Here is a 6,000-nt window from a genome sequence, read left to right on the forward strand (position 1 = left end):
GGTCTATAAGCATCTACTGAAGTTGAGTCCTTACCCGGGTGGGAATTAGAGTGGTATAAGCATTAGCAAAAGAGGGGTGAGGGAGGTTATCACAAAAAAAATTACCAAACAGCTCAAGCAGGCTTTGTGTGATTTCGTTTTGAAGGAGCTTAAAATAGGCCCCAGTATAGCCATCAGGGCCGGGAGATTTATGCAAAGGCAAGGCCTTTAACACCAATTACTACGACTCTAGTAGCTTTTTATTTTATAAGTATTGCTCTATGGTTAGATCAGAAGGAGTACAGATATAATCTTGGAAGCTACGGGATACTGGCTCCTGCAACACCTGATTTTTTTTAGCGCTCTCCTTTTTTTTCCTAGGTACGTAACCCATTATGTGTCCTCTCATCACAGCCTTTAACGTCTCCCAGAAAAGTATCAGGTTATCTCAATGTTCTACATTATCGTTTAGGGAGTTATTCCAAGAGTAGGTCAGACATTTTTTAAAGTCCTCCGATTGAGAGAGATAGTGTGGGAAACACCAAAAACGATCCCGTGAACAAGTAGTCCATAAATACAGGCATAATCGTATTGGGGCATGAGCGGATATTATATTATCTCTTATGTTGGTTGATTTAATCTGAGTTAAAAGTGAGGTGGTTATTATGAAATAATCTATTTGTGAGAGAGAATTATGTGCTCTAGCATGATGAGTATAAGATCTGTTTGTCATATTCAATAAACGCCAAGGATCCCCTAAATGAAGAAGATCTTTTAGTTCTTGAATACATTTCCAACATGGCGAGGTTAATAAACTTTCACTTTTTACCACATTTGTGATTTGTGTAGAACTAGTCTCTTCCTGTGCCGTAACTAGACTTTTTGGTGCCCTGTACCAGAAAGAGTATTGGCGCCCCCTCATTTATCAAAGGGACATAATGCACCCAAAAAAGGGACATGGCTTCATGGGGAAGGGCCAGGGAAGAGATAGGAGAGGCCAGGAGATGCTGGGGATGAAATAAGAGGAACCACAGACTAAAAAATAGCAAGGGCGCCAGTGAAAGTGCACTGTGTGCTATACTGCTAAATCAGAAAAGCCGCACACCTATCGGGGGTCTGCCAAACTCCCAACAATCAAAACCTCAAAACAATAGATAGACGGCGCTAATCCAACATAGCAGATAGGCAATACACTAATAATTAAAATAATTAATAATTGTTTATTAATAAACACATGTATTGGATAAATGATCCCTAAATAGGATCATATGACAAACATAAAAGGACATAAACTATACACAAATTACAAAAAGAAATTAATGATAAATAAATAAATAAACAACCGGTATAAATTGATCTCCAATTCCCTTAATGCAGGGTGCCAAAGTTCCTTTGCAGATTTAGATGGTGAACTGTGCACAGTGTAGACTCCCCATCCAGTGGTAAAAAGAATATGCACAGTGATAGTGACACTGTGTAACAACAGGCCTCAAACTGATAATTGTGGCAACAATTGTATCAAGGCGCAATGACGATGCGCTGAACTTCAAAGGGGGGTATATGTTGATGGTAAAACAATAATTAATCGGTATTAAATGCAATGGATATGAGTATAGGGGGGATCAACAGTACTCACTATCCTCCAATGGACAAGTTAATCCGACAATAATATGTAGAGAGCAGTCTCCGTGATTAATACCTTGATGTTAAGTAAAGTATTAAGTGTCCAACAGGATCTCTGTCTCCATATACCGCTCCGGCGGTCAGTGCACTGTGACGTCCATTATCCTAGCGGCTGTGTCTGCCGGTGAATTGAAGTTCAGTGCACTGGATGGGGAGTCTACACTGTGCACAGTTCACCATCTAAATCTGCAAAGGAACTTTGGCACCCTGCATTAAGGGAATTGGAGATCAATTTATACCGGTTGTTTATTTATTTATTTATCATTAATTTCTTTTTGTAATTTGTGTATAGTTTATGTCCTTTTATGTTTGTCATATGATCCTATTTAGGGATCATTTATCCAATACATGTGTTTATTAATAAACAATTATTAATTATTTTAATTATTAGTGTATTGCCTATCTGCTATGTTGGATCAGCGCCATCTATCTATTGTTTTGAGGTTATGAAATAAGAGGAAGCCACAAGCAAGAATGATAATAAACAGAAATTTGACAGGCCCAAACAGCGCCCCCTAACCTGTGGTGCTCTGTGCGATGGCACCGGCCGCACTACCCTAGCTACGGCCCTGGTCTCTTCTCACTCATAAAATGGCCACTAACTGTAGGTGAGTTGTAAGCACCATTTTCTGTAAACTCTAGTTTAGACTGCTGACTCTGAAAATCCCAGGAGGTCATCAGTTTCTGAGTTGCTTACACTAACCCGTTTGACACCAATCATTCAGTGGTCAAAGTCAGCCTGAGATCACATTTCTTTGCCACTCTGGTGTTTAATTTGAGCAACACCTGAATCTCTTCATTATATGTCTATGCTTTGTTTATTGAGTTGCTGTCCCATGATTGGCTGACTAGATAACAACGGTATATTTTTATATTATTATTATTATTATTGGTTTCATACAGCCATTTCAACAATATGGTGGAGATTTATCAAATCTTGGAGAGATACAAAATACTGTACCAACCAAACAGTTTATGTCATTTTGTCAAGCTGTGTGGTACTGTACTTTTTCTCTCTCCACTTTTCTCTATCCAAGATTTGATAACTCTCCCCTTAATTCTCATGCCTCCTAACGATTCCACTCCTCCTCTACAACCACCAAATAGACCCCTGGCTCCAGTGTGACAATACTACAGACATCAACTTACATGGCATCATGGCGCCACACACAGATCTCCATGGTGACAACCAGTATTGCTACTTCCAAATTTATAAGGATGTAATTTTAGCAGATTTTGCTCTCAGGATACTCTCAGGCTGGCATGCCCGACTCTCTGCAGATATATTGGCTTCTCTCTCCGCCCTCCACAGCCTCCATATTGGAACTTTTAGAATTTACCCTGAATTACTCAAACAGGTAAGAGAAGACTAGAGGGTACATATACTGCGCAGCTCTTTTCAAAGCTGCCTCGTCTTCTGCGGTTTTCACCGCTGCATTTAAAGGGGCAGTATTAATAAATACAAAACCAGGTGTATATTGTATTTAATATTATTAACACATTAAAATAAGCATCCAAAGTCAATGAAGACAAGTCATCTTTGAAAAGTGCTGCTTAGTAAATTTATCCCTAGCCCAAAGCTCAAAGATGTAAACCTAAGTTTGGTTTATTTCTTCCTCCAGGCTCCCACTCACACTCTCTGCAAACGCTTACATCAGATCTTTTTATTATTTAAACTAAATTATTGTAGGTATTGCCCATTCTGCATCATGGTGGCCACCTCTTATTATATCATGATTATACACAGGGCCGGCTCTAGGGGTGTTTGACCAGTGTGGTCGAACAGGGGCTCCACCCATAGAGGACGCACCCTCCCCAACATCTCAGTACTGTCCCGCTGTTCCACCCGCTGACCCGAAGTGGTCCGCGGGTGGTCAAATCAGGAGGTTGGGGATCCCCACCGCTGTAGCTGTGCAGCAGTACTGGACCCCGGAGTCTGAATGGATGCTGCGCGCATGTGCGTGGCATCCATTCAGTGACGGGAGAGGCTGGGGGAAGCCAAGTTAGTGAGGCTCCCCCCAGCCTGACATTATTGGAGGCGTGCCGTGAGGGCACGCCGCCAAATAACACAGCGTAGGGGGTGTGGCCTTTGGCAATTAGGCCACACCCCCATTTTTGTTTGCACGCAGCTTTGCCACGCGCGATGTTAGGGTGTGCTGTGATCTGTTCCGACCCCTGAAGCCGGCCCTGATTATACAAATAGTTTATTATTATTATTATTATTATTATTATTATTATTATTATTATACATTGAATTTTTTTCAAGCTAATCTAGTTGTGGCTGCAGTGTCTCATGAAAGCAAAACAAATATGTACCTCTTCTGATATGATCCCTTCTCCTACTACTGCCAAAAAACTCCAAGGTACCTGTGACCATCGCCATGGGTTACGGTGATTCATCAAAAGCCCATGTCATGACTGTACGTATTTTGTGTGCTCTGTATAAAGTGTATGTATTATCATAATTCCCTAAAGTATATATTTCAGAAATGGCTGTTTGCGTAAACTGGATTGCATAAGCTGATCATGGCAGATGGTCAAGTGACACCTGGCCTTTGAAGACAATGCTTCCTGAATGTAACATTTGCTCCCACACTAGGGGGCCATGTGATGCATGTCCAGTACACAGTCACACTGGCTGCTAGAAGAGTCATTTATAACACCTTATGCTAGCAGTCTTCCTATCATAAAATACCCTAAAGGTCCAGGGAGGTATATTAGTGTCAGGTCTTGTAGTGTGCTAATTTGCATCTACACAGACCCTGGGAGAACAAAGACCAGTATTTCTGAGCCTGAAAAGGGTGGGGGCTGCTGGGGGATGAGCAAGTCATGGAACTATAATGCTCAACAGTCCACACTGCTACGTGTTCACTTCTAGGGAGTAGCTGAGAGCTAAGGAGTGCTCCCCATGTCGGTCTATGGTGGTCTCCCTCCGCACAGATTCTCTAAGATCTCAGCGTAAGATACCTTAGGATTCTGATACTCTATCCTTTTCTTTTATCTGTAATAATTTTGTGCATTTACTTATATTTGTATGTCTAGTTTATTTACCTATTTTTCCTGTAATTTAACCCTGGAGATATTTCTCAATAATTACTAAACTTTATCAGCGTTATCTCTGTGCTTTAATGAATTCACGTGCCTGGAGAGGCCCATGCTATATTTGTGTATAACTATGAGTTTAAGTGAGATTCAAGTGTCTGGCGAACGTAAGAGCGCTATTTTAATACTCTTCGTGGTGGCAACTTAGGTAAATCCTACGACACAACCACCTAAGTAAGTCAGGTTGGCGTATCTGAGCGTAGGCTTGGCACGGTGTCGTGACACTGTCATAATACGATACTGATTATTGCGCACCCAAACACAGCGGTTGCTGCTCATGAAATTACAGACACATTTTAAAAATATGTCCTTCAAGTTAATGTTTGTCATGGATAACTTATTGTATATCTTATAATTAATGTATTGGTAATATTGTAGCTGTGTATTATTTCTACATTAGTTAGAGTAAACACTTCCATGGGTAGAACAGAATTTTTTCGAATGAATAAAGGCGGTCTACCTAAAATGGTACCGATACATAGAGCAAAGGACAATGATTTATTACCATAATTATCAGAACACACAATGAGTATTAACATACTGAATATACAGTAGGTAGCAAAACTTCAATCAGCGGTGCTAGAATTAATTGAGTCTTACCTTATAAACAAGATCCCACATGTACTGTTATCTCATGACTATCAGTTAAAGCTTATGGTTAAGTAAATACAGTGACAGACAATCCTTAACCACCCTGTCAATCAGTTACTTCTCTAATAGATTTTCATTAAATTGTAAACATTAACACGACTGTAGTATTGCTAGGTGAGAGCAGGGCAAAGATCGCATCAGAGAGGCTCCAATACCTTTAGCAGAAGAGATGAAACATTTGACTGTGGACCTGATTCAGAGATGTACAGTAGGCCTGATTCAGAGCCGGACGCTCTGACCAGAGCGCTCACTCTGAATCAGTGCCCTCCTACCTAAAAATGGAGCGGCCTCCTGTCTGCTTGCATAGCTGTGGGTGACCACCCACAGCATATGCGAGCGGCCAAAAAGATGGTCGCGATGGTCAAGACCATCGCGATCATCGGGCTTGCGACGAGACCCTGCGGTAGGGTCTCGGTGACCGCAATCCCTGTAGTGATTTTGGCTCTATCAGAGCCAAAATCACTCCCACTGACATCACTAGTGATGTCAGTGGGGCCGGACCCAGACGGTAGGCGTTCCCATGGGAACGCCTCCGTCTGGCAGCCACGCCCCCAGCACGCCCACCAAAGGGGGCATGCTGTCAGT

At 41.6% G+C, this 6,000-nt stretch overlaps 1 protein-coding gene across 1 annotated transcript in view; it reads right to left on the reverse strand.

Moving 5' to 3' along the window:
• ALLC (allantoicase) overlaps nucleotides 1-5,383 on the reverse strand; it is a 43,608-nt gene extending 38,225 nt beyond the window's left edge. The window contains exon 1 of the mRNA XM_088479522.1: nucleotides 5,365-5,383. The gene's annotated coding sequence lies outside the window, so the exon portion shown is untranslated. The remainder of the gene's footprint in view (nucleotides 1-5,364) is intronic.
• Nucleotides 5,384-6,000: the final 617 nt, after the last annotated feature.

This window comes from Taudactylus pleione, unplaced genomic scaffold (genome assembly GCF_031769625.1).
Source record: "Taudactylus pleione unplaced genomic scaffold, aTauple2 ptg000238l, whole genome shotgun sequence".
NCBI classification, from domain to species: domain Eukaryota; kingdom Metazoa; phylum Chordata; class Amphibia; order Anura; family Myobatrachidae; genus Taudactylus; species Taudactylus pleione.